Here is a 12,500-nt window from a genome sequence, read left to right on the forward strand (position 1 = left end):
TATACATGACACACACCGCTCTGCTGCACATCACAGTGTATACAGCCTATATATATATATATATACACACATGACACACACCGCTCTGCTGCACATCACAGTGTATACAGCCTATATATATATACACATGACACACACCGCTCTGCTGCACATCACAGTGTATACAGCCTATATATATATACATGACACACACCGCTCTGCTGCACATCACACTGTATACAGCCTATATATATATACACATGACACACACCGCTCTGCTGCACATCACAGTGTATGCAGCCTATATATATATATACATGACACACACCGCTCTGCTGCACATCACACTGTATACAGCCTATATATATATACATGACACACACCGCTCTGCTGCACATCACAGTGTATATAGCCTATATATATATATATATATACACATGACACACACCGCTCTGCTGCACATCACAGTGTATACAGCCTATATATATATATACACATGACACACACCGCTCTGCTGCACATCACAGTATATACAGCCTATATATATATATATATACAGGACACACACCGCTCTGCTGCACATCACAGTGTATACAGCCTATATATATATATACACATGACACACACCGCTCTACTGCACATCACAGTGTATACAGCTTATATATATATATACACATGACACACACCGCTCTGCTGCACATCACACTGTATACAGCCTATATATATATATACACACACACCGCTCTGCTGCACATCACAGTGTATACAGCCTATATATATATATATACACATGACACACACCGCTCTGCTGCACATCACAGTGTATACAGCCTATATATATATACACATGACACACACCGCTCTGCTGCACATCACAGTGTATACAGCCTATATATATATATAAATACACACATGACACACACCGCTCTGCTGCACATCACAGTGTATACAGCCTATATATATATACACATGACACACACCGCTCTGCTGCACATCACAGTGTATACAGCCTATATATATATATATACATGACACACACCGCTCTGCTGCACATCACAGTGTATACAGCATATATATATATATATACACATGACACACACCTCTCTGCTGCACATCACAGTGTATACAGCCTATATATATATACACATATGACACACACCGCTCTGCTGCACATCACAGTGTATACAGTATATATATATATATATACACACACATGACACACACCACTCTGCTGCACATCACAGTGTATACAGCCTATATATATATATATATATATACACATGACACACACCGCTCTGCTGCACATCACAGTGTATACAGCCTATATATATATACATGACACACACCGCTCTGCTGCACATCACACTGTATACAGCCTGTATATATATACACATGACACACACCGCTCTTCTGCACATCACAGTGTATACAGCCTGTATATATATATATACACATGACACACACTGCTCTGCTGCACATCACAGTGTATACAGCCTATATATATATATACATGACACACACCGCTCTGCTGCACATCACAGTGTATACAGCCTATATATATATATATGCATGACACACACCGCTCTGCTGCACATCACAGTGTATACAGCCTATATATATATATATACACATGACACACACCGCTCTGCTGCACATCACAGTGTATACAGCCTATATATATATATATATATATATATATATACACATGACACACACCGCTCTGCTGCACATCACACTGTATACAGCCTATATATATATACACATGACACACACCGCTCTGCTGCACATCACACTGTATACAGCCTATATATATATATACACATGACACACACCGCTCTGCTGCACATCACAGTGTATACAGCCTATATATATATACTTGACACACACCGCTCTGCTGCACATCACAGTGTATACAGCCTATATATATATATATACACATGACACACACCGCTCTGCTGCACATCACAGTGTATACAGCCTATATATATATATATATATATACACATGACACACACCGCTCTGCTGCACATCACAGTGTATACAGCCTATATATATATATATAAATACACACATGACACACACCGCTCTGCTGCACATCACAGTGTTTACAGCATATATATATATATACACACACATGACACACACCGCTCTGCTGCACATCACAGTGTATACAGCCTATATATATATATACATGACACACACCCCTCTGCTGCACATCAGTGTATACAGCCTATATATATATATACAGGACACACACCGCTCTGCTGCACATCACAGTGTATACAGCCTATATATATATATATACACATGACACACACCGCTCAGCTGCACATCACAGTGTATACAGCCTATATATATATATACATGACACACACCGCTCTGCTGCACATCACAGTGTATATAGCCTATATATATATATATATATATATACACATGACACACACCGCTCTGCTGCACATCACAGTGTATACAGCCTATATATATATATATATATATACATGACACACACCGCTCTGCTGCACATCACAGTGTATACAGCCTGTATATATATACACATGACACACACCGCTCTGCTGCACATCACAGTGTATACAGCCTATATATATATATATATATACACACATGACACACACCTCTCTGCTGCACATCACAGTGTATGCAGCCTGTATATATATATATACACGACACACACCGCTCTGCTGCACATCACAGTGTATACAGCCTATATATATATATATATATACACATGACACACACCGCTTTGCTGCACATCACACTGTATACAGCCTATATATATATATATATATATATATATATATATATATATATATATATATATATATATACACATGACACACACCGCTCTGCTGCACATCACAGTGTATACAGCCTATATATATATATATACATGACACACACCCCTCTGCTGCACATCACAGTGTATACAGCCTATATATACATATACATGACACACACCGCTCTGCTGCACATCACAGTGTATACAGCCTATATATATATATATATATACACATGACACACACCGCTCTGCTGCACATCACACTGTATACAGCCTATATATATATATACATGACACACACCTCTCTACTGCACATCACAGTGTATACAGCCTATATATATATATACATGACACAGACCGCTCTGCTGCACATCACACTGTATACAGCCTGTATATATATATACATGACACACACCGCTCTTCTGCACATCACAGTGTATACAGCCTGTATATATATATACACATGACACACACCGCTCTGCTGCACATCACAGTGTATGCAGCCTATATATACATATACATGACACACACCGCTCTGCTGCACATCACAGTGTATACAGCCTATATATATATATACATGACACACACCGCTCTGCTGCACATCACAGTGTATACAGCCTATATATATATATACACATGACACACACCGCTCTGCTGCACATCACACTGTATACAGCCTATATGTATATATATACATGACACACACCGCTCTGCTGCACATCACACTGTATACAGCCTATATATATATATATATACATGACACACACCGCTCTGCTGCACATCACAGTGTATACAGCCTATATATATATATATACACATGACACACACCGCTCTGCTGCACATCACAGTGTATACAGCCTATATATATATATATACACACATGACACACACCGCTCTGCTGCACATCACACTGTATACAGCCTATATATATATATATACATGACACACACCGCTCTGCTGCACATCACAGTATATACAGCCTATATATATATATATACACATGACACACACCGCTCTGCTGCACATCACACTGTATACAGCCTATATATATATATATATACACACATGACACACACCGCTCTGCTGCACATCACAGTGTATACAGCCTATATATACATATACATGACACACACCGCTCTGCTGCACATCACAGTGTATACAGCCTATATATATATATATATACACATGACACACACCGCTCTGCTGCACATCACACTGTATACAGCCTATATATATATATATATATATATATATACACATGACACACACCGCTCTGCTGCACATCACAGTGTATACAGCCTATATATATATATACATGACACACACCGCTCTGCTGCACATCACAGTGTATACAGCCTATATATATATATACATGACACACACCGCTCTGCTGCACATTACAGTGTATACAGCCTATTATATATATATATATACACATGACACACACCGCTCTGCTGCACATCACAGTGTATACAGCCTATATATATATATATACACACATGACACACACCGCTCTGCTGCACATCACAGTGTATACAGCCTATATATATATATACACATGACACACACCCCTCTGCTGCACATCACAGTGTATACAGCCTATATATACATATACATGACACACACCGCTCTGCTGCACATCACACTGTATACAGCCTGTATATATATATACACTACCGTTCAAAAGTTTGGGGTCACATTGATATGTCCTTATTTTTGAAGGAAAAGCACTGTACTTTTCAATGAAGATAACTTTAAACTAGTCCTAACTTTAAACAAATGCACTCTATACATTGCTAATGTGGTAAATGACTATTCTAGCTGCAAATGTCTGGTTTTTTGTGCAATATCTACAAAGGTGAATAGAGGCCCATTTCCAGCAACTATCACTCCAGTGTTCTAATGGTACAATGTGTTTGCTCATTGGCTCAGAAGGCTAATTGATGATTAGAAAACCCTTGTGCAATCATGTTCACACATTTGAAAACAGTCTAGCTCGTTACAGAAGCTACAAAACTGACCTTCCTGTGAGCAGATTGAGTTTCTGGAGCATCACATTTGTGGGGTCAATTAAACGCTCAAAATGGCCAGAAAAAGAGAACTTTCATCTGAAACTCGACAGTCTATTCTTGTTCTTAGAAATGAAGGCTATTCCATGCGAGCAATTGCTAAGAAATTGAAGATTTCCTACAACGGTGTGTACTACTCCCTTCAGAGGACAGCACAAACAGGCTCTAACCAGAGTAGAAAAAGAAGTGGGAGGCCGCGTTGCACAACTAAGCAAGAAGATAAGCACATTAGAGTCTCTAGTTTGAGAAACAGACGCCTCACAGGTACCCAACTGGCATCTTCATTAAATAGTACCCGCAAAACACCAGTGTCAACATCTACAGTGAAGAGGCGGCTGCGGGATTTTGGGCTTCAGGGCAGAGTGGCAAAGAAAAAGCCATATCTGAGACTGGCCAATAAAAGAAAAAGATTAAGATGGGCAAAAGAACACAGACATTGGACAGAGGAAGACTGGAAAAAAGTGTTGTGGACGGATGAATCCAAGTTTGAGGTGTTTGGATCACAAAGAAGAACGTTTGTGAGACGCAGAACAAATGAAAAGATGCTGGAAGAATGCCTGACGCCATCTGTTAAGCATGGTGGAGGTCATGTGATGGTCTGGGGTTGCTTTGGTGCTGGTAAGGTGGGAGATTTGTACAGGGTAAAAGGGATTCTGAATAAGGAAGGCTATCACTCCATTTTGCAACGCCATGCCATACCCAGTGGACAGCGCTTGATTGCAACCAATTTCATCCTACAACAGGACAATGACCCTAAACACACCTCCAAATTGTGCAAGAACTATTTACAGCAGAAGCAGGCAGCTGGTATTCTATCGGTAATGGAGTGACCAGCGCAGTCACCAGATCTGAACCCCATTGAGCTGTTGTGGGAGCAGCTTGACCGTATGGTACGCCAGAAGTGCCCATCCAACCAATCCAACTTGTGGGAGATGCTTCTAGAAGCGTGGGGTGCAATTTCACAAGCTTACCTCAACAAATTAACAGCTAGAATGTCAAAGGTGTGCAATGCTGGAATTGCTGCAAAAGGAGGATTCTTTGACGAAAGCAAAGTTTGATGTAAAAACAATGTTATTTCAAATACAAATCATTATTTCTAACCTTGTCAATGTCTTGGCTCTATTTTCTATTCATTTCACAACGCATGGTGGTGAATAAGTGTGACTTTTCATGGAAAACACAAAATTGTTTGGGTGACCCCAAACTTTTGAACGGTAGTGTACATGACACACACCGCTCTGCTGCACATCACAGTGTATACAGCCTATATATATATACATGACACACACCGCTCTGCTGCACATCACACTGTATACAGCCTATATATATATATATACACATGACACACACCGCTCTGCTGCACATCACACTGTATACAGCCTATATATATATATATACACATGAAACACACCGCTCTGCTGCACATCACAGTGTATACAGCCTATATATATATATACACATGACACACACCGCTCTGCTGCACATCACACTGTATACAGCCTATATATATGTATACATGACACACACCTCTCTACTGCACATCACAGTGTATACAGCCTATATATATATATACATGACACAGACCGCTCTGCTGCACATCACAGTGTATACAGCCTATATATATATATACACATGACACACACCGCTCTGCTGCACATCACAGTGTATACAGCCTATATATATATATATACATGACACACACCGCTCTGCTGCACATCACAGTGTATACAGCCTGTATATATATATATATACATGACACACACCGCTCTGCTGTACATCACTGTGTATACAGCCTATATATATATATATACACATGACACACACCGCTCTGCTGCACATCACAGTGTATACAGCCTATATATATATATACACATGACACACACCGCTCTGCTGCACATCACAGTGTATACAGCCTATATATATATATATATATATACACATGACACACACCGCTCTGCTGCACATCACAGTGTATACAGCCTATATATATATACATGACACACACCGCTCTGCTGCACATCACAGTGTATACAGCCTATATATATATATATACATGACACACACCGCTCTGCTGCACATCACAGTGTATACAGCCTATATATATATATATATACACATGACACACACCGCTCTGCTGCACATCACAGTGTATACAGCATATATATATATACATGACACACACCACTCTGCTGCACATCACAGTGTATACAGCGTATATATATATACATGACACACACCGCTCTGCTGCATATCACAGTGTATACAGCCTATATATATATATACATACACATGACACACACCGCTCTACTGCACATCACAGTGTATACAGCCTATATATATATATATATGACACACACCGCTCTGCTGCACATCACACTGTATACAGCCTATATATATATATATACAGGACACACACCGCTCTGCTGCACATCACAGTGTATACAGCCTATATATATATATATATATATATACACATGACACACACCGCTCTACTGCACATCACAGTGTATACAGTCTATATATATATATATATACACATGACACACACCGCTCTGCTGCACATCACAGTGTATACAGCCTATATATATATGCACACATGACACACACCGCTCTGCTGCACATCACAGTGTATACAGCCTATATATATATATATACATGACACACACCGCTCTGCTGCACATCACAGTGTATACAGCCTATATATATATATATACACATGACACACACCGCTCTGCTGCACATCACAGTGTATACAGCCTATATATATATATATATATACACATGACACACACCGCTCTGCTGCACATCACAGTGTATACAGCCTATATATATATATATACACATGACACACACCGCTCTGCTGCACATCACAGTGTATACAGCCTATATATATATATATATATACACATGACACACACCGCTCTGCTGCACATCACAGTGTATACAGCCTATATATATATACATGACACACACCGCTCTGCTGCACATCACAGTGTATACAGCCTATATATATATATATACATGACACACACCGCTCTGCTGCACATCACAGTGTATACAGCCTATATATATATATACATGACACACACCGCTCTGCTGCACATCACAGTGTATACAGCCTATATATATATACACATGACACACACCGCTCTGCTGCACATCACAGTGTATACAGCATATATATATATATATATATACATGACACACACCGCTCTGCTGCACATCACAGTGTATACAGCCTATATATATATATATGACACACACCGCTCTGCTGCACATCACACTGTATACAGCCTATATATATATATATATACAGGACACACACCGCTCTGCTGCACATCACAGTGTATACAGCCTATATATATATATACACACATGACACACACCGCTCTGCTGCACATCACAGTGTATACAGCCTATATATATATATATGACACACACCGCTCTGCTGCACATCACACTGTATACAGCCTATATATATATATATACAGGACACACACCGCTCTGCTGCACATCACAGTGTATACAGCCTATATATATATATATATATATATATATATATATATATATATATACACATGACACACACCGCTCTGCTGCACATCACAGTGTATACAGCCTATATATATATATATACATGACACACACCGCTCTGCTGCACATCACAGTGTATACAGCCTATATATATATATATACATTACACACACCGCTCTGCTGCACATCACAGTGTATACAGCCTATATATATATATATATACACATGACACACACCGCTCTGCTGCACATCACAGTGTATACAGCCTATATATATATATATACATTACACACACCGCTCTGCTGCACATCACAGTGTATACAGCCTATATATATATATATATACATGACACACACCGCTCTGCTGCACATCACAGTGTATACAGCCTGTATATATATATATATACACATGACACACACCGCTCTGCTGCACATCACAGTGTATACAGCCTATATATATATATATATACATGACACACACCGCTCTGCTGCACATCACAGTGTATACAGCCTATATATATATACATGACACAAACCGCTCTGCTGCACATGACAGTGTATACAGCCTATATATATATATATATATATATATATACATGACACACAGCGCTCTGCTGCACATCACACTGTATACAGCCTATATATATATATACACATGACACACACCGCTCTGCTGCACATCACAGTGTATACAGCCTATATATATATATACATGACACACACCGCTCTGCTGCACATCACAGTGTATACAGCCTATATATATATATATATACACACGACACACACCGCTCTGCTGCACATCACAGTGTATACAGCCTATATATATCAATATATACATGACACACACCGCTCTGCTGCACATCACACTGTATACAGCCTATATATATATATACACATGACACACACCGCTCTGCTGCACATCACAGTGTATACAGCCTATATATATATATACATGACACACACCGCTCTGCTGCACATCACACTGTATACAGCCTATATATATATATATATACATGACACACACCACTCTGCTGCACATCACAGTGTATACAGCCTATATATATATATATATACACATGACACACACCGCTCTGCTGCACATCACAGTGTATACAGCCTATATATATATATATACACATGACACACACCGCTCTGCTGTACATCACAGCGTATACAGCCTATATATATATATATATATATATATATATATATACATGACACACACCGCTCTGCTGCACATCACAGTGTATACAGCCTATATATATATATATACACATGACACACACCGCTCTGCTGCACATCACATTGTATACAGCCTATATATATATATGTACATGACACACACCGCTCTGCTGCACATCACAGTGTATACAGCCTACATATATATATATACATGACACACACCGCTCTGATGCACATCACAGTGTATACAGCCTATATATATATATATACATGACACACACCGCTCTGCTGCACATCACAGTGTATACAGCCTATATATATATACACGACACACACCGCTCTGCTGCACATCACAGTGTATACAGCCTATATATATATACACGACACACACCGCTCTGCTGCACATCACACTGTATACAGCCTATATATATATATACACATGACACAGACCGCTCTGCTGCACATCACAGTGTATACAGCCTATATATATATATATATATATATACACATGACACACACCGCTCTGCTGCACATCACAGTGTATACAGCCTATATATATATATATATACACATGACACACACCGCTCTGCTGCACATCACAGTGTATACAGCCTATATATATATACACACATGACACACACCGCTCTGCTGCACATCACAGTGTATACAGCCTATATATATATATACACGACACACACCGCTCTGCTGCACATCACACTGTATACAGCCTATATATATATATACACATGACACACACCGCTCTGCTGCACATCACAGTGTATACAGCCTATATATATATATATATATATATATACACATGACACACACCGCTCTGCTGCACATCACAGTGTATACAGCCTATATATATATATATATACACATGACACACACCACTCTGCTGCACATCACACTGTATACAGCCTATATATATATATACATAACACACACCGCTCTACTGCACATCACAGTGTATACAGCCTATATATATATACACACATGACACACACCGCTCTGCTGCACATCACAGTGTATACAGCCTATATATATATATACATGACACACACCGCTCTGCTGTACATCACAGTGTATACAGCCTATATATATATATACATGACACACACCGCTCTGCTGCACATCACAGTGTATACAGCCTATATATATATATACACACATGACACACACCGCTCTGCTGAACATCACAGTGTATACAGCCTATATATATATATATATATATACATGACACACACCGCTCTGCTGCACATCACAGTGTATACAGCCTATATATATAAACACATGACACACACCGCTCTGCTGCACATCACAGTGTATACAGCCTATATATATATATATATACACACACCGCTCTGCTGCACATCACAGTGTATACAGCCTATATATATACACATGACACACACCGCTCTGCTGCACATCACAGTGTATACAGCATATATATATATACATGACACACACCGCTCTGCTGCACATCACAGTGTATACAGCCTCTATATATATATATATATACACATGACACACACCGCTCTGCTGCACATCACAGTGTATACAGCCTGTATATATATATATATATATACACATGACACACACCGCTCTGCTGCACATCACACTGTATACAGCCTATATATATATATATACACATGACACACACCGCTCTACTGCACATCACAGTGTATACAGCCTATATATATATATACACATGACACACAGCGCTCTGCTGCACATCACAGTGTATACAGCCTATATATATATATATACATGACACACACCGCTCTGCTGCACATCACAGTGTATACAGCCTATATATATAAACACATGACACACACCGCTCTGCTGCACATCACAGTGTATACAGCCTATATATATATATATATACACACACCGCTCTGCTGCACATCACAGTGTATACAGCCTATATATATACACATGACACACACCGCTCTGCTGCACATCACAGTGTATACAGCATATATATATATACATGACACACACCGCTCTGCTGCACATCACAGTGTATACAGCCTCTATATATATATATATATACACATGACACACACCGCTCTGCTGCACATCACAGTGTATACAGCCTGTATATATATATATATATATACACATGACACACACCGCTCTGCTGCACATCACAGTGTATACAGCCTATATATATATATATACATGACACACACCGCTCTGCTGCACATCACAGTGTATACAGCCTATATATATATATATACACATGACACACACCGCTCTGCTGCACATCACAGTGTATACAGCCTATATATATATACATGACACACACCGCTCTGCTGCACATCACAGTGTATACAGCCTATATATATATATATACACATGACACACACCGCTCTGCTGCACATCACAGTGTATACAGCCTATATATATATATATACACATGACACACACCGCTCTGCTGCACATCACAGTGTATACAGCCTGTATATATATATATATATATATATACACATGACACACACCGCTCTGCTGCACATCACACTGTATACAGCCTACATATATATATACATGACACACACCGCTCTGCTGCACATCACAGTGTATACAGCCGATATATATATATACATGACACACACCGCTCTGCTGCACATCACAGTGTATACAGCCTACATATATATATACATGACACACACCGCTCTGCTGCACATCACAGTGTATACAGCCGATATATATATATACATGACACACACCGCTCTGCTGCACATCACAGTGTATACAGCCTATATATATATATACATGACACACACCCCTCTGCTGCACATCACAGTGTATATAGCCTATATATATATATATACACATGACACACACCGCTCTGCTGCACATCACAGTGTATATAGCCTATATATATATACACATGACACACACCGCTCTGCTGCACATCACAGTGTATACAGCCTA

The sequence above is a fragment of the Eleutherodactylus coqui genome, chromosome 12, assembly GCF_035609145.1.
Source record: "Eleutherodactylus coqui strain aEleCoq1 chromosome 12, aEleCoq1.hap1, whole genome shotgun sequence".
Taxonomy (NCBI): Eukaryota; Metazoa; Chordata; class Amphibia; order Anura; family Eleutherodactylidae; genus Eleutherodactylus; species Eleutherodactylus coqui.